General features: G+C 39.7%; 1 protein-coding gene across 1 annotated transcript in view; it reads right to left on the bottom strand.

Annotated features, from left to right (window-relative positions):
* The window catches only part of PTPN5 (protein tyrosine phosphatase, non-receptor type 5 (striatum-enriched)), a gene marked incomplete at its 3' end in the record, with an annotated part of 75,558 nt that extends 57,428 nt beyond the window's left edge, over nucleotides 1-18,130 (bottom strand). The window contains exon 1 of the mRNA XM_010288056.1: nucleotides 17,970-18,130. The remainder of the gene's footprint in view (nucleotides 1-17,969) is intronic.
* Between the last annotated feature and the right edge of the window lie 3,929 nt (nucleotides 18,131-22,059).

Genomic DNA, 22,059 nt, shown 5'->3' with positions numbered 1-22,059 from the left:
TAGATGTATTCTTTGTTTAGATTATAAAGTGCTCTGAAAGCAAGGCTTATACAATTTGTCATCTACTTCTGAAACACCTCACACTGTGAGCATCAGGCCAGTTCATTCACAGCCTCATCCAAAGCCTACAGAAATACATATTTTTACATACAAAACAAGTCTTTCTATTGATGCCACCACACTTTGCATCACAAATCCAATCAAGAAGTCTCTTGAAGAGCAAAAGTATAAAGGGTTAAACCCTGGAAGGGCCCTCTACAGAGGTCCTGTTGAAATCAGAGAGAGTTAATTTAATTAGAAACTGATATTTCCAGTTTTGAACAGGCTGATAAATCAAAGACCACCTAGATATCCAGATTTTACCTCTGACACTGGGACATAAGGTGACACCAGCATATAGATAAGCACATCTGCATGTTAAAGAAAAACATATTTAAAAGCAAGTCACAGTCTTAGAAGACACCAGGATACAACAAGACAGCATCCAGGTAAAAGCAAGTCAGCAGAGTCATGTGTGAAGCACTCCTCAAAAAATTACACAAAACCAATATAGCACTCCTTAGCATTAAGCAATCCTCTGCTACCCAGGATAAGGGACTACCAGTCAAGGCAGGAAACTTGCTGTAAAGGCCTGGATACATACTGTGTCTTTCACTTGTAATACAAAGATAGTATGGAGGAACTATTCAGGTCCAAGAATAAGAAATACTGCCTGTGTACACAGTGTGTGTCAAAACATAATCCAAAAGTTATTCTTAAAAACAGAAAAATCAGGCATAAAGCATACAGATGGTATTTATACATTTACAGACACTTAGAAACACCTCTCCCTCCCTCGCAGGAAAAGATGACAACCAATTATTTTCAGTTGGATGATTTTATTAAGTTTGTTTTCTGATGTGTTTTCTTAAGTCAAAGCTCAAACACAGAAAAGATGTCTTGCAGGCAAGTCCCAAGGAGAGTCAACCTTCTTTTACAGAGCAGGTGTCATTTAAAACAACTAACAAGCACCATAAAAAGATGGTGTGGACAGTTCCAAGTCCACCATCGGCACCCCCATTGCTCCTATGAAACTTCTGTCAATGACATAATTGCCAGTTGTGTGCAACAGCTCCTGAGAAACAGGCTTCCCAATGCACTCAATTCACTCCAGCAGTACATCCATGAGGTCCAGAATCAAGAAATAACTTGATTTCATAAGTAATTGCCACTGGAAAAAAGGAATTGGTGCCTCTTGACTCACTACTGAAGGCCAAATTATATCCCCAAACTACATCAAGTGGTCTAATAAAAGATTCTATGCCTCTCTATACAGGTCTCCTTATGCTACCTTGTCTTGACATGAAGGGCTTTGGTATCTGAACAGGTTGCCCCAGTATATAAAGTTATTACATCTGTTAAGTGGAAGTATAATTGACTCTGCATGCAGTCCAATGCAAACAGAAGACAAGATTGCTAAAATCCAAGCAAGAAGTGCTTCGTGCTTTTAAAAAAGCAGACTAAGAACATGTACACAGTTACTGTGGTTCAGCTGATACAAGGTAACTCGATCACACATCTTAGTTTTTAACATAAAGCTGTTCGCGATGACAGTAGCCCCAAATGCTACCATCCTTTGACTATCCATAGTGCCTGCAGTCCACCATAATACTCAAATGCTGGTATAAAATTGTTTTCTTTACATACACTACTGTGCAAGGTATCATGACACTTACAGAGAGACCAAATGAATAAGAATTAATGCTGAAGCTGTAGGCACAAGGCCTGTATCTAGCTCCTCGCAGCTTCTAAAAGAGTTACCTCTTCTTAAGCTACATGCAACTGTTGTAGTCTGCCTTCAGTACAGGTGCCTTGCCAGCATCCACACTTAATACTCTTTTTTACACTGCCTCTAAATTCAAGCATTCCTCCTCCGCTTCCTCCTTCCCCCACCATGTAACTTGGGAACAAGCATAGTTTTAAATTCTTGAAGAAAATAAACCCATCTATTGCCTAACATGGCCCATCTTTCTGTCTCTCCAACAGCATGTGAATAATCAGAAGAAAATACCACTAAAGGAAGGACAGTTAGGAATCACTCCTGTCTCTGAAAATGGATATAGCCTTATTCTCAATTACTATAGATCTTGCAGTTATTATCAATGTAAAACTGATGTGAAAACAATATTCATATTTGGTAGCATTTTACACCTACCTTACACTGATGTAGAAGAAATAGGCTGCCATGTGCCTGTGACTATGAGGAAAACCTTGAAGGCAGAGTAGTTTTACAGAAAGACAGTTACCTTAAACAATAAAGGCAATCAACTGCATGACCTTGCCTTTAAAACTTGTGTGTCCTTCATTATACTGACATGAGCAGCTAAAACTAGTCACAGGAGCTCTTACTCATGTGCAAAGTGCCAGCAAAATCAGGCTCAGAGTTCAGAGAAGATTTCGGCACTTCATTTTGTTCTGTGTGAAACATCTAAAGGATGTGCCACAGTGGACTGATAAGCAATTGCAAAACTTCTAGTAGCAAGTACTCAGCATCATATTCAAACTACTTCATGGAAGCAACAGTGACTTTATCTTGTGCTCTGTATGAACAAAACATGTTTTTAAGCCATCAGGTTAATTTTTACTGAAAACACTGGCACAGTCTGCCCAGACACAAGCAAAAATTATACACACAATTATCTGGATATATACCCTGGCACTGACAGAGCAGCAAAGCAGTTCAATGTGCAGAAGCATCATCACAGAACAGCAACACAAATCCAGAGGGTGGAACAGAAAACAATAAAATGGTTTATCGCTACTGTTCACTTTTTCCCCGTCCTGGGAAGGATGTAGAATCTATTCCAAAGAACACATCTTTCAGGCAATCTGTAGCGATGTGTTGCAAGATGTTCCCTCACTCTATCTACAACCCCAAATCAGACAAGAGTATTTGCCTGAAAAGGGACTACACAGATCCACACACTCTCTTTTTCTCCATTTTTAAGAACAGACAAACTTGGGGCAGAAACATGTTATTAAAATAAAGTGTGCACGTAAGTGGTTTCTGTCTTGGGATCTGAAAACCAAGTTTAATTAATCAGCTGAGTGGAAAGCACAGTTTATATAATGTAGACTACCTGTGGACTCTCACCCCAGTCATTCCACACAACCCCTTGTAACTACTAGTCCACATAAAAGCTATTTTTGCTGGTAAAAATGAAATAACTGGGATGAGGGATCTAGATGCCAACTTTCACAGAGATCAAGAAAGAAGGTGCTTAAAATAGAGAAAATAGAGACCAGTCCATATTGCACAGGCTACTAAATAGTTCTGTAAGCGAAATACAGCTTTCTTGATTCTGGAACTCCTAGAAATTAGTCATCAGATAGAAAGTTATTCAGTGCTAAAAGTATATTGACAGATTCTGCCACTGCCAAAGAGAGACATTCCTGGAAAGAGTCTGAAGACTTTTGCCTTTCTCTTACCTGTACTCTGGAAATCTGCTTTCTGAAATACTGTATGCTTATGAGATAAGTCAGTGAAAAGCATGATAAACTTGGAAAAATTGTAGCTCTGGGAACAACCAAGGTCTGTCCATTGAATATTTGATCATCTGGTTGTCAGGCCACAGGACTGTAACTTGGCGATTTAGGATTCTGTCTGTGGTTTCCAGTGTCTCCATTTTGTAAGATTCAGCTCAGAAGACTGTCTCCCATTCTGTGATTGCAGAGTTCTTAGCTCAATCAGTCCTTAGTATTTCTTGGGGAACTTAAAAACGAGAGACTACCATCCAAACAACAAATACTTAAGGTTAGCTTCATGTTGCATTTAAGATTACCTAACCTTACACTGCTGCAGAAAGAGAAGGGTTTGTTTCATCTTGTTGACTCTTCTATTGCATCATATCCATCTATCTTATCTATCCATGCAGCAACAAGGCTGCTGCTTCAGCATGCAGAATTGATGGAAAACTAATTAATTTGGGGGGTGGATTAGTCATCATTGGAGGAGTGAAAAGGGGACCATCTTCAGCGGGAGCTCACTGCTAGATTAAATGCAACATTGAACTGCATTCTTCTCACAGGAATTTACAGAACTTCCCTGGGTGTTCAGCTCAGAAGTACCTGCATGTATACTGTAAAACTATGGCAAAGCAAGTATCAAATGGAATTCAACTCTTTTGTTACAGCATACTAATTTTTGTGAAAACCTCACACCAACTTTTTCGAAGAAAGAACAAACAAATCTCAATCAGGGCAGTTAAAACATTCCAACAACATTAAAAACAAAAAGGTTTTTCCAGCCATTAAAAAGTAAACTCAGATAATTATGATACGCACGGCTACCCTAGTGAACATTTATAGCAATTACTTGAAATTCCGATGTCACAATAGATATATCAGCTGATAATTTAAAAAAAACTTGATTGTATATTAAAAACTATGACCAATATTGTTTTCTGTGCATAGAGATAAACATCCTGCTCAAGGATCTGAACTCCTACTTAAAAACAAAACCAAACATAAAGATTAAAAAGCACTCAGTATGGCTCTGACACACATATGTGGCTGCATTGCATATTCTCTGCCTACACTGACTGTGTGGGAGCTCTGTTAGTCATCTAATGCGCATATTTGCTTGGCACAATGCCTTTACTTTCTTATGCAGGCAAGAAAGATGATCACCAGTTTATTGTATTCTTACATCTTCATTGCATGTTCATCAGTCCACATGACCAGGTCTTCCCAATTCACCCTACATGCTGTTAGGAGACAGACCAGTTCAAAACAAAGCCTGAGGATTAGAAGGTTAAGTACACCTGTAAAGACAAGGGTGACTTTTAGATTCATGCTGCTTACCTACATTTTTTGGTGGGACCTAACAAAATGTTTATTTTAAGAATAAGAACCTTTTATTAAATACAAGCCTAATTTATTTTTGCTTTCAACCCCAACACAGATCCTTTTACTATCTTTAAGGGTATTAGAGGCTCTCAGTTGGCTTGCTTTAACTGTCCTTCTCTGCCTCCATTCTGGAGGAAGCTGGAGCAGAACCTGAATTTAGTTTTCCAGTAAGATGGTCATAACACTTCCTTGTGCAGGCTACAGCAGAATCACATGAATCCCATCCTTCTGGTATCCCAATTTCATTTAAATCATACAAAACACATACAAGAAAGGTGCGCCTTTTTAGTGTGATGTTGACCATGAAATCTTAAGAGAAAGAAAGGGAGACACAATTTCCAGGTGCCTCAGTGTTGTCAGACCTTGAAGGAGTGACTCTGACCATTTCTTCTCCTAATGGCCCTGGATGCTGTGAATTAGTATTTTACCATGAGATACTTCATGTTCCAACCTTATGTGTATAGAATTAACAAAGCACCAATTCAATTGCTTTCTGACACACAAGGGAAGTGCTTTGAGGGGAGATAGCTCACACTGTTTCTTAGGTATCTCAATGGTGAACCCTCTTAACACTGACTACTATATTTATGTCAAGAGAAGTCTCACACTGCCCCCTGCTCCACTGTGGAAACTGGCAAAGCCAGCCTTAAAAGGCAGTCTGGGACTGCCTTGCAGGGCCTCTTCTAACCCCTTCCTTATTTTAAGTGCCTTCAGCAATATGGGCTGCAATGTCTCTACTGTTTTTACCCCAGATGTGCACAAGTTTGGATTCCTGAGGACTGCAGTGCTTTGGTGTAATGTCTGCTGACTACACTCAGTGTGTTAGCATCTAGCTGAAGGGAACAGCTTTTGACAAGAAGGAGTTTAGAATAGGCAAAATCTGGTCTGATCTAGTGGAGCTCTGTCTTTAAATTCTATGATGGTAAGACAGAAGAAATATGTGGGAAGCATTCACAATAATCAACCATCTCAAGTTAATTAGCAATTAATTTAGTGAGCTACTAAAGTCTAGCAAAGATTAATCCTGAGAGATTCTGGTCACAGTTACCCTGATGTAAATCTAGATTAACTCCTAGAGAGAACATCAATCTCCATGACAGTTACTTCAGATTTACACCCAGCTACTCTGAATTTGTGCACTTGTTTTCACAGCCGTGTGGGAGATCTGTCTCAACACAAATCAGCTCTGCTCTCCTGCAGATTCTGCAAGGTACACAGAGTTACATTTCTGTAAAAATCCAACCTCAGTGAAATGGGGAAATTAAATTCTCCGCTCTAATGAAACCTAACCCTCCCACACAACAGACAAAAACCCTGATACAGAGCCAGCCACTACCAGTGGTCACAATACCCTCCTCAGCTCTCAGTCTTTGGGCAGCAAGGATAATCCCCTCTCACTGGATTTCATGAAGCACAACAGCAAGCATCAAAATTACTATATTCTTCTGCTGAGGACTCTTATGAGTATTAAGAATACCAGATTCAGAGAGTGCAGTTTTGAGTCCAGTCTCACAACCCTACCAAAATCCATCTAAGACTTTCAAGGTCATCTTTCTAAGAGGGTAAAGAGGTGGTAAACACCTCCTGGCCATTAGCACAGCCCCATGTGATATACACTGCAGCTGCATCAAAGAAATTTGATATGAAAAAGGAGTTATTGTCTTGCCACCCAGCCCTTCGCCCTTCTACCAACTCCGCTCAGTTCTGCATTCCATCTCTGCACAGCCATCATTTCCCCCTTCCTTTACCCCTTAAGATAACTGCTGGATTAAAATAATATAATGCCCCTTCCCACCCACATGAATCTCAATCCAAGTAGTGCAGCACTGCTCATGAAATTCTAAGTAGATTCAGGTAAGGAAATGTTTGTATCTTTGTGGGTGAACCAGAACACAGGTCCTAAGTAACACAGAGCAGGAACACATCACAGCCAACACACAAATGCAAGTGCTGTAATTCTGAATTAAAGATATTGTCAAGATATTGACAAGAGCTTGTCAAATGGTTTGTGGAAACATTAGAGAGATATTTAGAAACACTTTTGCTAGATGGTTTAAGTTCACATTAAGAATTTGCATCAAACTCATTCATGTGGGGATTTTTTTAAGCAAACTATAAATCTCCCCATACCAGCCTAACTTGGAAAGAAGTAGACACATTCCTGCGCTCATTCCACTGATGACTGTTTGCACTGCAGGTCCTAACTGCCTCACCTAGTTTTATCCTTTGCAGGAACTGGTTATCTGAAGGAGCCCAGAATCTGCTTACCATTCCTTTGTTTCATGCCGTAACTGGGCTTGATAGGGTTACTCAAGATGATCCAGCAAGCTCAGAATACAGTCTTCATGCATTCATAAGGATGTATTTCAGAGCTGTATTTCATTTTGGAATATTTTTTCCTGCTCTCATGCCCAATGGTGCTCTGAAGACTGTTTTGCCATTAAATATTAGTGTCAGCATTGAGTCTCCATCAAAACAGCCTGATCAGCTCATGAGCAAGCATCATACTAGCAAAGCATATGGCATGAGTAAAGGTAGCCAAAATTTTCATAGCTCCCAGCATTTGTAGAGTTCAAACAGCGTAAGTCAAGTACATCCACAAGTCAGTAAACCCACAGTAGAATACACAGAAGAATATGTGTCATCAGTAAATAAGCTTTTTTCTTCGGTAGTACTCTAAGATTTCCAAAAAAGTAAGCTATTTTTGGGAGGTATGTGTATTTTTAATCTATAAAATTGCTTGAAAAGGGACAGTCATTTTAGAGTGAAGCATTTTAAAGGACCCACTAATTCATTTACTCTCTCTTTAAAAAAAAAAAACAAAACACACAGCCAGGTTTTTACAAGAAAGATTAGTTCTCACTTAAGTATTTAAATGAAGAGGCCGGAAAGTATACGGCAACCAACAGCTTGAAAACAAAATGGTAAATTTTAAGGTGGCACACTCTGAAAGGTAGTATATAATAGCTAAATAAACGCTAATCTTTTTTAAAGGTAACATTTTAGCTAAGCAATTCTACACAAAAGAATTTCTTGTACAAAGGCCAGTTTGGTTCTTACAATTAGACCTCACCAAAACTATTAAAATTAGGAAGTTGTCTACAGATACAAATTATGTCACAGTATAGTAGGATGAGTATTTTAAGAACAGCTATTCCAGAATGAGTATGTCCACACATTAAGTTGTTTAAAAAGTTATTGCATAGTGATATTATATGGATAACCTGTAAGTAGCATCCCACAAATAAAAACATTTTAGAACGTGAGATGAAGCAAAATAATCTCACCTGCAGATGTACCAAAAACTAAGTAAATCCACAGCACCCTATAATGCTTATCTCAATCTCTATAAAATTACTGAGCAGAAATAAAGCTAGAATTACACATAAATCTCAGGTAGCTTTTCTGAACGTAACTGAGCTTCACCAACAGGTGAGATAAGAATTCCGCTGGTTACTGAGGGCTGGGCATGAATATCCTCTTAATTTCTAGAAGACTAACTGGGCACAAAGCAATCTGTCTTTGTACCATTTCTGAAGGATCTCCCCAGCTGACTCATCCTCCTGACTAAAGTACAGCATGAAAGTAAAACAAAGTAAAACAGAATCTCTCACATTATCAGAATCAAAATTGCTTTGCATATTATCAAGAGATAGACTAAAACCAAAATTGGATGCCAATTTGCAAACTGACATTAAATTTCCAGGAAGCTAATCCACCAAGGAGCATACTGCACCCTACAGAGTCCTTAATGAATAGTGTCACACTTGCAAGGCTAGTTAAGGTTGTGTCAGCATTTACATTACATATCCCTAGTTATATGTTAGCAAAACAACCCTGAAACTTACTGAAACATGATATACAGGGTTCCAGTCCAGGAAGATAGACTCTGTGAGGGAGGTGGGGAGAAAGTGTTAGCATTGGAGTTGACTGGATTTTATATTTCCATTTGAAGAAGGAAAAAAAAAAAAAAAAGGCTTGGAAACATTTCAAGTTCCAAAAGCAGAGAACATTTTGGCAGGCATTTAAGACTGAATCCCGGAGGTGGTAAATGCCTTTGACTCTAATCTCAGTGGGACATACGGGTGGTTAGCATCCCCTCAAAGAATGAGGGACTACCAGTGTCTAAGTACTCATCTATATCAATGGGCATTAAAGCACGTAGCTGCTTCTGGGGTCTGGATCACAGTCCATCCATACTTGCTCCATTATTCTTGGTTTAGGGAGCTTGATCCTGCTTCCATCACAGGGCTGATGACATCTACAGTCCAGGGTCAGGAAGATAAGCACTACAAACTTCCAAATATGATGAAATACACAGCATATCTAAGAGCTTTATGGGACACAACATACTTTGCATTAGATGGAGCATTACTCTCCCCTTGATGTTTCTATGTGGTGTATTTCACAGTATCGTGGCATTGTTTCTTTAATTAGAAAATATACAGTATCAAATTTGGAGCTCCTGCAGCTTCCAACCCCACCAGCTGGAGCAGAGTGAATACCTCTGCATTCTAATTCTTGGAAATGGATTGCAGTAGTGGGGAGGGGAAGCAGCATTAGACAGCGTTAGGAGAGGGAACAAAGCACAGAGAGGCACTTCATGACCATCCAAGTCTGCAGTAAGTGGCCTCAGTACTAGTAAGGTTAAAAGTAAGGATGGCAATATCAAAGTAAAGCCAGTAAGTGGTTTCAGTACCAAATGGAGGCCCATCTGCTGACTGCTTCCATCCTTCATTGTCCTGAGGTCCAAGCACTAGTGACCTTAAATGTCCTGTGATATCCCACTGTGTCCTTCAATATTTCTGTTACCTTCACAGAGGTGGACGTGTGCCCAAAACCAGCTTTCGGAGTGCCTCAGGCCTTGGCTGCAACCACATCTGTCCAACTTGTGAACCCCAGCCAACTGTCAGTAAGGTACGGGAAGATCCCCCTTTTATCCTGCCCCGTGCATTGTGGCTGTGTGTCCAATGACAGCAAAACGGTATCAGGGCTTTGCTGGCTCAGCATTGATTACTACCCCTTTGAAGTATCTACCCATTAAAAAAACAGTATGTTTCTTGTACAGTTCAGGGCTATAGCTCAAAAGGCAACGGCAATCTGTTACAGCTTTTCTTAGAGAGGAAGCTGGGTATAACAACTCAGGTCCTAGGTCAGGACTCAGGAGTGCCCCCCATCTGATATAAGACTTCCCACATTAAGACAGTATTGCCTTAATTTTACTTAATTGTATCAATTGTTTGGACACTACAAGCTACAAAAGGGCCATATATACATGTACATGAAATAGGACCACCTTTAATGCCTCCAGGTTTGAAAAGCTTATCCATTCACAACATTAAGACCATGTAAGTCAACACTCAAGACACTCATCCTGACTAGCAATTAATGATTAGAAATCATACTGTAACTCAGAACCTTGCCTTTCACACACTGTTGTCACTCCAGCATAAACCACGGTGAGCCTGCCCTTCTTGCATGAGTCTACTAGCATGGTAAGTAGATCTTAAGAAGGATTCAATCAGAGAGTAGACAACGCTTTTAGAAAGAGAACAGTTTTCTTGTTTCCACCATTGTACCAAATTGTATCTTCCTGTTTGCTGACTAGCCGCCTTCTCAGATTAAATTGCCCCATTGATCTTGAGGTGCCACACACGACTGAAGAGAGCAGAACTGGTTATCCCAGAAGGATGAACACAGCATCTCAAACCATCAGTGTATCACTACTGTATCCATTTAGCCTATTGCTGCCACAACCTTAAAAATTAATGAGTTCTCTAGGGAATATACAGACATAATGTTCAAAGCAGAAGCTGCTGCTGCCAATACTGTTTTCCTCTCCCTAGATACCACTTGAAGTCAAAACAGAATAGCAGCTTTTGCCCTGCAGCAGAGTATCAGGATCCTTTCAGACAGAAAAAATACCTACGCTTGTGTGGACAGGCCTTGAAATTTCACAGCCTGCAAGCTATCACCATACAATCTGATCTTGTTCCCTCTGCCATCTGGGGTGTTTCTGCCATTAAGTTCAACACAAAGAGAAATTAAGCTTCATTTTGGGGTAACTTCTGAAGTTATCTTGGCCCAAGTTTTGTGAAGATGCTAAGCCTTTCTTAGAAATAATGACTTACATACAACTAAAGGGGGTGCTTAGTTTCTCCAGCTCTAGCACTGACTTGGTTTCTCACTTTTCCTTTTCTGTCCAGCAGTTAACACCACACCCACAGATATGATATGGCATATACACAAAAACAGAGGTCAGCAAAGCAATTTATGTAAGGCGCCTTCTTTAAGGAATCAAGCAAAGGGGAACATCAGCAGATGAGGCTCTGCTTCTGCATCATACTCTTCAGATGTGAATGCCTGGCAGGTGCAGAGGGATAGGAATAGGATAGGAACAATCACTCTCTCACCCTTTCCAGCCCTTGCTTTTCATGGCATCACTGCACACAAAAGACGCAAGAGAGAAACAGCTTCTTTTGCCTTCCAATCCGTTTGCTTCCCCAAAACCACTCCCCACACATCAGCCAGTGTCACTCAGAAACAGTCTGCCAGAAAAATGTTTAGAAATCCTCAAACAAAATGGGTTAACCATTCAGAATTATCATCAACTAACAGCTCCAAAATGATGCAATAAGAGATTAGCACAGCAGAGGAGCTTTAAAATTTACACTGATCTAAGGTCTGAGACCAGTTCTTGAACAACAGGGGAAAAAAATGCTTCCCTAGGACAAAGGACCACTATCATGTAAATCACTATGACTAGCAAGCAAGGTTTTATCTAGTCTGACGTATTAGCAGGATCTCAGATTTCTGCTCATCTCTAGGTCTGGTAACTTATGAAGCATCAGCTCCTAAAATCATGCAGCACCAAAGAATGTTGGCAATCACAAGCAGGTAGATGCAATGCTTAAGTTCAGTATTTCAGGAACTGGCCTAGAAATGGCTGCATGGATTAATCTGTCATTTTCCAGGACCAATACTGGTGTCAAGATGGTATTTCCAAATACCCACTGTGTTCTCAGAATCAGAGCACATGATGCCTATAGCAATCAGTTGCAAAACAGGAACAAAAACCAGAAGCAAATTATTCTTTTATGTATCCTGTAGTGATGGCCATCAGCTCATTTCAGACTATGATAAAGTCCCTTACAAACAAGGGATTCTATAGCTTCCAAGGAAAAGCTGCTTCTTTCATACTTGGACAACATCAAACAGAAGCTGCTAATCTGAGAGGATGTGGTGGACAAGGAGGGCAGTTTGCACTTCCTTGGTTTAAAGCCTGTGTGGCAGAAGGTTACTCAGCTCTTTGTGACAGAGAAATACATAGAGGAGATGACATATGGGCTGAGGAGGTGACAGACACAGATGGAAAGGATGACAGCCATGCACTGAGCAGCAGAGATTGGTATCAGCTGAGAAAATTACAGAAGAAAAGCTTGCAGACACAAATAGGAAACTCTGTATTCCAAACTGGAATAAACATCCGGTTTCAAGGACAGCAGATCAGCTTAGAGATCTGCTCTCAATTTCTACTTCTGTTCAGTATCAACAGCCAAGGGAGTAAGTGGGATGTCTTAATAATGGAAATTCCCAAATGAGAGCAGACACTATTCCCAGCTAGCTTTGCTGATTACACTGGGAAGAGAAGGCACTCCAATCTCACAGGCACGACTTTACAAATCCCAGGCCACCAGATAAATGCTAGCAGGCTGTATCAGAACACAGTAAAGTCAGAGACAGTGTTAGCAAGACCTGACTTTTAAGCAAACTTGCCAAGCAGAAGAGAATCTTTTTCTAAATCCTCGGTACACAGGTAATGTCCTCCACCCAAACACAGGAACCAGCACCACACCTGAATCAGTATCTTACCACTCGCACAATTTTTGGGGTTAAAAATCCTTTATGAAACATTAAAGTCATGTCTAGGACTAACACAAAGCAACAGTTCTCTAATCTAATGCAAGCTAATATAATGTAATCTAATCCATTCAAGGATAACAGACTGAAAAACTAATGTTCTGCACAGAATACACTGCAGATAAAACATTGTTGCTTAATTGCCGGTTCTCTCATTATCTAATATCGCTACAAAACTTTAAAGCACTGAATATCCATTTGTGATCTGCTGCCCACTGGCAACATGCAGAACTGCGGTAAGTGGCCAAAACAGTAGCAAGATCTACAGTATTTCCAATCAGGAGTTTGAGGGGTTAGCATGCCAGAGAGCACATACGAAATTCAAAGGGACAAAGACAATGTTTCTTCCTAAAAAATTCGGGACATGCACTGTTGCATATGATGCTTAAAGCTCAAAAGAGATGAAATTTAAGAACAAATGGCAGTGCCTACTTCAGGGAAAAAAAAAAAAAACCTGATTAAGAAACTAGAGAAGTTATAAAACATACATAGCATGGAGAATGTTGCACATGCTTGCAGTAATTTACCACAAAGAACAGAGTGCTTAATGGTCTGAGACCATGGTTTAAGACAATAAATAACGGGCTAAAATTCACAGCATTTGTGCACTCAACTCCCCATGTATGTCAGTGCAATTTAGGCACCATGTAAATACGTGAGAAGTCATCCTCTAATTTAAAATAAAATGTTAACTATTTTAATTACGGGGTCATTTTTAAAGGGCTCTGAAGTGCAGAAGCAATCACCGGCAGAATAAAATAGCCATTACATGCTTTCTAGTCACAGGATTTGCTACAATAATTCATGAAGCTCCCAGCAGTTTCGTAACAAAGTAGTCACATCTGCAGTTTCACAGAAATTATCAAGTCTGTGCCAATGTTTTGTCTTACGAATGTTTGCAGGCTCCGATTTCCATGTTTAGAAGAGGACTGAAACAAGCCAACCACTTAAATTATTCCACCTCTCTGGCTTGCTGTTCTCAAACTTAAGGAGTAAATGGTTTGGTCACTGTAATGGAATGGTGGCAGTGATCTGTACTGGGAAGGGAGGCTCTGCTTAAAGGAGACAGCTACAGCCAAGCCCCAGGCTGGTAATATGCACTGTTATTGAGACTGAGGGAACAGATGCTGTTGGGAGTACCAAATGGAAGATGTTCTGGAAAAGAAAATAAACAAATCTAGCCATACTCAAAAAGCCAAGGTACAGGAAAGAAGCAGCAAGTCTCTCTTTCTAAAAGTAAAAAGGGCTCTGTAGAACCATCAGAAAAAAAGTGTACTGCCTCATTAATAAAATGGATTCCCTTTCCAAGAATCTCTGGATGATGCTAGAAAAAAAAAACAGTAAGCATATTTTATTTACCTGTATTAAAACAAACAAACAAACCCCAAAACCCAAACAGGGAAGTGTAATTCAGTGAACTGACAGTAAAGTCAAAAGCGGTATTACATATCAAAGAGGAATGCTTCAAATAACATCTCTGGCAAAACAAGCATTCTCTTAAAGAGGCTGAATCAAGATGCCTTGCTTGCTACTAAGTGTCCTGACCTAAACAGTATGACCTAAATCTTGCAAGAGTGGAAAAAAATGAAGCCTCAAGCCCATAAGGATTCTCACTGCCATTAGCAGGCCTGCAATAGTCTGCCTTCCATGTTATTTTCTGGGATTCTGCCTGTATTTTAAATAGCCCAATTTTTGGCCAAGTTCAAGATGCCACCAGGAGATGCAAAATTTCATTACTGATTGAGAAACACATGGAACGCATCCAGGGAGATCCAGCTCCCTGCCTTTCGAGTAGGTAGCTACTCAATAGCAGAACTGTAAAAATAGGTCTCCAGAGTGGTTGTGTGGAAAAGCTTCTGGTCTTTGTGTGTTGTCACCACAGCTGCACACAACTGTCAACTGACAACCCACAGACTGTTTGTAACAACCCAATTTTTGAAGACCAGCAGGAATTTTTTTTAGTGAGTAGGTTCACTGGACTGTTCTGCTCCCCCGTACTTTTCCCAACCAAAGAAGAAACTTCTCAACTCCTTGTCTCCCTGTCCCCTTACCATTCACTTACAACTGTCATTCTACACATGTGAAGTAAAGCTGTGGTCCTGGCAAGCTGGTGGGAGGCAGGAATGGGGCTACAAAAATAAACCATTCTTTAAAGACTGAAATTAGGTAAGTATCTGCCTGCCAAAAAAAAAAAGAAAAAAGAAAAAAAAACTAGTTACTGTTGGTTTAGCCCAACTCATCTTTTTGAATCCTGCCTTCCAAAAGGATCCAAAGCTTGTTATACTCCAATGGAGCCTTCCCCTTATCTCACATCCATAAAGTATTCACCTCCACCTAAAAAAAGTCTGCAATGCTGTTGGTTGTTAAAAGTCTCCTGCCATTGAAGCAGCAGGAAGAGAAAGAAGGTAGTAATTGGAATGACCTGCTTTTACAGACTGCAAGTCATCTATTATGAAAATAGTTATTATTTATAGCACCTGAGAGATACAGTTCAGAACAAATACCCTCACCATGCAAAATTCTGAGCTTTTTTCAGTAGTTTTGGTTATTCAATGATATTTGAAAAAGCTCTCTGCATCTTCACAAAATGCCAGCATTTGCATGTCCTAACAAACTCTAAGATACCATTAGAGATTTATGATATTGCTGGTGTTACAAACAGAGTATGTTCTCCCACCAAAGGGGAGTAGCAACTATCTGCAGGGAAAAAGGCAATGTTTGTCTCTCAGGGTAGAAACCACACAGATTGCTACTTTCTGGGGTGTAGAATTACAGAAAAAAATGGGATACAACCTCATTTTGAAAGCAAGGTATACATTTGTCCAAATGAATTTATCATCTAAATTCATCTAAGCTGCCCCTGCTAAGAGGTGAAATCAGCAGAGAATTAAATGATACATTAAACAGTAATGTAACTAGTATGCTGTAGTTTCAATAATGAAAGAAGGCGTGCACAAACTTAATCTCAGTAAATACAAATGGTCCTGTAAGTTTTGGTTGGGTCTTTTAAGGATGTGACAGTTTCAAGCTTCTGCTTCTAAGACTGTCAGAAACAATATAGGTAAGTAATGAAAAAACTAAGTGACCCAAAAGGAAGTATCTGAAGATGAAGATGATAAAATAACTGAAGGTAATCAAAACATTCCAAATTATACCTCCTCAATAAAAAAGTCTTTTCTAAAATATTTTCAATTTACATTTAAGTTCAATCACAATTTTAGAACATGTTTTAACTCACAGGCCAACACTGAATTTGTTGCAACACTTCTTTTGACTCTCATTTGCAATGATTTCATAGGCTGATATGGTCCCACCGTGCAAATATTCCACTGTCAAATACCTAGGAGCTTGACATGAAAAACATAATTTACAACTTGTGTTGTATTATAAAAGAAAATCTAAAATACTTACTGATTTTTACCAAAATTCCTACAAATAATTTACTTTTCTTTTTTGAAAGGACAATTTCCTTCAAGCATCATTTGTTGCTTTCCACACATCAACAGCCCCCACTGTCCCATGTCTGCTCCTTTGCCATTTATTTCAAACAATTTTATAGTTTACTGACTTAAGTTTACTGATTAGTGCTATTCTTACACCAGTTTTCAACATCTAAATCTTAATGACACATAACACAAGTTATCTTTACCTGTACCCCTTACATTTGAGTAAAGGGTATGCATCTCCAGACACACAGAATTCACAGGATCTAGGGAGATTGATTTCTATGTATAATTCCAGTTTCAGTAAACATGAACTTCAAGAAGTAACAAATGTCACAGATCCACTTCTGGGCTGCACTAGATGATGCACAAGTGATGACTAGCGATGCACATGATGCATCACTACCTGAATAAACGGCTACAACTGTAAATAGAAAGTATTCTGTTAACTACGCAGATACAGAACAAAGGAGTAGATATCTTAGAGGACATTTAACCGTAACTTCTCATATTGGCTTCACAGATGAAAATACATATCTTTACCAACGCACATGCACTTTGAACATCTTTGTGCTTTTGCTACACCTCAACTTGCATTGTTATTGGGTTCCTTGTGTTGATTTTGTTCTTGTTGTTTTATTCTCTTTTAGGTTTAGATGTGATTTCATCAACTTCTGCAACAGTAATTTACATCTAAGAGTCTGACTACACAGGGCTACTTACCAGAATAGCCATTCTAAGTATTTAGGCATATATATTTCAACAGTGTGTACGTGTGGAAAATAAGCGCAGTAAGCTAATGTTATCAAATTTACATATGTAAATTAGCTCTCCATTTCCTAATTAAATACATCCGTCTCCTGCATCTCTCAGGGTCACATTGGAAAGAAAGACAGGAGTTGATCACTGCTACTTAGAAATAGAAACATACTTTGCAAGATTGCTTTCTGCATTTAGTGTTTCTTACAAGGACTCTGTAATGAAGGTGAAAGGAAATGGAAGCCAGAGATAAGGTTCTTGCACTTCTTGAAATGGCAAAATCTAAGCCCTCTAGACTCGTCCACTAAAATATCCACTAATACTGATTTCTCCTCCCCCGGGAGCAGTTATCAATCTTATATCTGCCAAGTATAGTGTTATGTTTGCACTTAATATTGGAGTTAGAACTGTGTAATGTATTTCAAGGCATAATATGCAGTGTTAGTGTCCTAGCCTCTTGACTTGTAACCTGTTCCCTACTGACAGGGCCCTGCAGTGATAAAAAAAAGACTTTGCAAGGGTATTTCATATGAAGTATTTTGCATATTTCATTACCTATGTCAACTGCAGGTTTCAAACAGCCTTCTGCAAAATAACTAGCATCTTTTGGAACACAAAGCTTTCAAAATGGAGACTCCTTTGGAACCCATAGTTTGTCATGCTGTAAAGCTTACACCAGCCTGGATTTCCTAGCAGTTCTAGAAACAAAGTAGTTCAGAAATGATGGGTACAGATCTCAGGTTCACCAGGGTAAAAAAATTACTTCTTCTAATGTAGAGGGATTTAGTTCACACTCACATGTAGAGAAAACCTCATTACTCCGTAGTCCTATTAGTGTAACTGAACAGAAATAAACACATCTACACAGGTCCTGAAAGAAGACTCTAGCCCACTATTAAGTTCCCTCAGTGCAATAACGCCTTGTAAAGTCAAGGACATCTAGTCCTCCTTAAGACTTACAATTTCAGACTAGACTATGGTGCCATCTTTTGCTGTAAGTGTCTGCCAGGAACTCTGGAGCTCTATCCTCCATCAGCTTCTTTAAGACACATTCTTATCTTGCACAAAACTGCTGTCTTCAGAGTCCTGGGTGCTCATCAGCACTTTTAATGAAACATGATCTGTGGACAAATGAGCAGTAGAACAATTCTAGTGATATATGAATTACAACATTTGAATGATTTAAAAAGGCAGTGTAACTAAGACTAGCTGTGTCACAGCTTATGCAGTTTGATGAAGTGGTGTATGCACACAGACATCAGTTTGAATAGTGACGTGTTAGCTCTGTGTGTGACTGGGCAAAACCAGTGAACAAGCTCTGCACACTGCAGCTATTAGTAACTGTTCATTGAAGCTTTCAAGTCTGTCTGAATCTCTGGCACACCTGGAAATACCAAGTTTGCACACACAGAATTATGAAGACAGGTATCATCCTAAACACATTCATGCACATAAAAAATATTACACGCAGTTGTCACCCTTTCTAGCACTCATTGCTATTTGAACCCAGCATCACATGTTCAATTCTTCTGGAAAAGATGGTCTAAATGGCTTTGTTATACTGCAGTGATTGACAATGCTAGCCTGGAGATGTTTATCTGATGATAGATAAGGGAAATTAATCTCCCTGTAACTTAAGGGAGTTGCTTATACCTGAAGGGTGGGTTTGTGTCAAAAACAAGCGTTCCTGTTAACACATGCAGTTGTTGCCACAGGTCAGCATTGCTACAAAAATGCAGAAGGTCGCACTATCTAGCTGTTATACCCACAAGCACAGTAGTAAAACACAGAATGAAACTAGTTATGATATGGAATTGCACAGAAAACAAGAAACAATTCTTTTTTTTGTGCTAGAGGTCCATCTCCTAAAAATACTAGATACGTTGGGTAGCTATCCCTGCCCTTAATCCAGCATCAGACTGTTACTTTCTATTACACCGGTCTCTTAGAGCTGCAAACAGGGATTTGAGCCCACCGAAACAAGTTATGAAAGGCTGCTCCTGCCCCAAACAGGTTAGGAGTCAGGTTACATGCAGCAGATCACTAAGGAAGGAAGCGCTAAGAGAAGAAAAAGACACAAGAATATACAGAACCACTTACTGTAATTCTATCTGGTCGCAAATCAGGAGTCTTACAATGCAGGAGCTTGAATCTGACTTCTAACATGCAAAGTATTACAATACTATCATCTTTAAAATGCTGCTCAAAATCACAGGTCAAGTTGGTTCCATATCATTAAAGGAGGAGCCTGAAAAGAGCCAAAAAAGAATTACTGTGCCTGAGCTCTATAGTGACATTAAAAATCCTGTCACCTTCCAGAGACATTCAAAACCCTTGCCCTTCTTGAATATCATGGCTCACTCACTATGCAGTAGCACACATACATACAGCATACGCATACTCTGCATCTCTTCTGGCCTTATTCCGCTAAAGATGATTTAGTACAAATCAGCTCTTCAGTTCTTAACTTTGGCTTGCATGTTTTGTTTGCAAGGAGTCTCAAATATCCACTAAAGTAGAAATACCTTTTATCTGAAAACTAAAAATAAACTTTTTAAAGCATCAGCTTAAAATAAGAACCCATGCCCTATCATAGGTTGAATCTTGGGTCCCATCAGTCACACTTTGCTGTGGTCTACAGAGGATAAGCAGCAAACCGAAAGAGAACTGCGATAGCAAAATTCTCAGTCATTTTAGTGAAGATGGGATTCTGTCATGCACCTTTTAAAAAACCTACAATTCAGAAAGCCTCTTCTACAAAAGCCTACAGGGCTCGAGTCATCACTGCCTCTTCTGCCTTTTGACTCAACATCCCACAGGACAGAATGATCCAGTTAAGCAACTAACAACGAACAAAACCTAGGAAAACTCACTGACTTTTGGCGAGGGTTTGTTTGTGGACAATTGCGAGGTAAAGCTAAGCAAGTGGAATTCTTTAACGCAATCTGTTAGGCAAATTTAGCCATTTTATTCCGGAAACGGAAATTTCCTAATTTGTACATTAACTTCACCCCTTTTGCTGAGCAAACTTAACTTCCCTATCTCATCTCCTCTGTTGACAAGCCCACAACAGAGCTAAATGGTTGATCTTTCTAGGGCAGAGAGAGAAAGTCAGAATTTTTTTTTTTTTTTTTTTCTTTTTCCTCCTCTGCTGCAAATCAGTGTAATTGCTCCTGCTGCAGCAACATCTGTCTTTCCAGACACTGAGAAAGCAGATACTGGAAAGCATCCTGCTACATAACAGAATTCTGAGATCCAGAAAACAAAATAAATGCTCATAAATAACTTTTCTTCTCCCCGCTCCCCCAAGCATAAACTGGGTAACAGAAAACAGTTCTTCTATTTCAAACCAGTTTAGGCACTTAAAAGCTGAGTGTGTTTATTTGCTTTTCTGTTTTGTACGTTATCAATATTAGTATCAAAAGATACATGCCATAATCACTGAGACGTGAATTCTTGTTTTGTATACTACCATTTATCACACTAAATTCTTACTAAATTTATGGTCTTGCTATTCAAAGGCTAGTCTAGCTTTACATACATGACATCCAGTTGGCAACTCTCTCTGCAGTGGTGACAAACATTTTAAAGCTTAGCCCTTAAACCACAACAATAATGTTAAATGAAAAGTAAAAAAAAAAAGGCAACAAACTACAACAAAATACTACAAAGAATAATGCCTATTGAATTATAACAAAATTAATTAAACCAGCAAACACAATGTGCTTACCTTCCTGCACATACCCACTGAAAATGTTGGGAGTCATTATAGGCGAATGTAAAATAAAGAATTCTGGTGTCCATTTTATTCACATTCAAGTCAACAGGCTAAATTTTCTCTCTCACTGGGTTCATTTTGAGCCCCTGAACAATCCTTGGCTTCGGATATAGAAGCCTAATTCAAATATATCAATGAAAACATTGGCAAAAGCACTACCTTCTGCTACTCCAAAGGAAGAAATTGGAAAACAAATGTAGAGCAAGCAGAGAGAAATTTTTTTACTTCAGATATTCCACACAGTAAAATTCAGCATTCTGTCATGTACCACACAACTTCTGAAATAAATGTGAGCTCTGGGTCTATCCAAAATTTGAACTTGATCCATTAACTGGATAATTTATATAACAAAGACGTTATCTCAAACTGCCTAAGAAAACATTGGGATCAAACAAAAATGCTTCCTCAGTATATACAACACTCATGAAATAAAAAGAGGGTAATGCAGCCACATTTCTTTTGAATCAGTAACTCACTGCTCTAACACAAGCACAGCATCTGATCCTCAGATGGAAGTCTTTGCCAATCAGGTGGCAGCCACTGGGGCTGGATCCAAACCTCAGAAACTTTGTAAATAACACTGTAATACCAAGGCTTAACCGACTAAATTTGTTTTTCCTTTCCAAATATAATGTAAGAATCACAATCTCACTAAAACGCAATTGCATAACAAGATAACCATATGTAAAGTTTGAAAAAATGCTCTTAATTGCAAATAAGCTCACAGGGCACATGTGAAGCCTCTTCTGTTCCACCCGTTAACTCCACCAAAATCCAGCTTGCACGTTAAGGCTCCAGCTTCCCAACACTTCATTACCTACAACGCCAACTATCCTGCTCTCAGCACCGCCACCTAGTTAGTAGAAAGTGGCAGTGTACCACGGGCTGCCGGTCACATCAGCTCAAAGGCAGCAATATTCCCGGAAAGCATCGCAAAGCTGTTGCTGCTTCTAAAATTTTAACTGCAGCTAGTGGTTAACCACCGACTACAGCGGTTTCAAAGCAGCCTCCCCCAAATTCCCTAGTCCTTCCCAAGTGAGATCCGCTAAGCGCGTACACCGGCGTCTGCTTCGCCTATCTCGCCGTGTTCTTCGGCGGGGGGAGGGGGAACCCATCTTGCGAACACCCAACCTTGTGCACGCCGCCCCGGGTCCTGCGACCGGCTGGCGGAGGGCAGGAAGGGGACCGCGCGCCTCGGGGGTGCAAACGGCGCCGGAGAGGACTGGCTGCTGGCTGCCCTCAGCACCCCTCGCAGCTTCACGGGCAGCTGCG

This window comes from Phaethon lepturus, unplaced genomic scaffold (assembly GCF_000687285.1).
Source record: "Phaethon lepturus isolate BGI_N335 unplaced genomic scaffold, ASM68728v1 scaffold4095, whole genome shotgun sequence".
NCBI classification, from domain to species: Eukaryota; Metazoa; Chordata; class Aves; order Phaethontiformes; family Phaethontidae; genus Phaethon; species Phaethon lepturus.
Note: the sequence above shows the minus strand (reverse complement) of the source record. Positions and strands in the feature narration are given on the sequence as shown.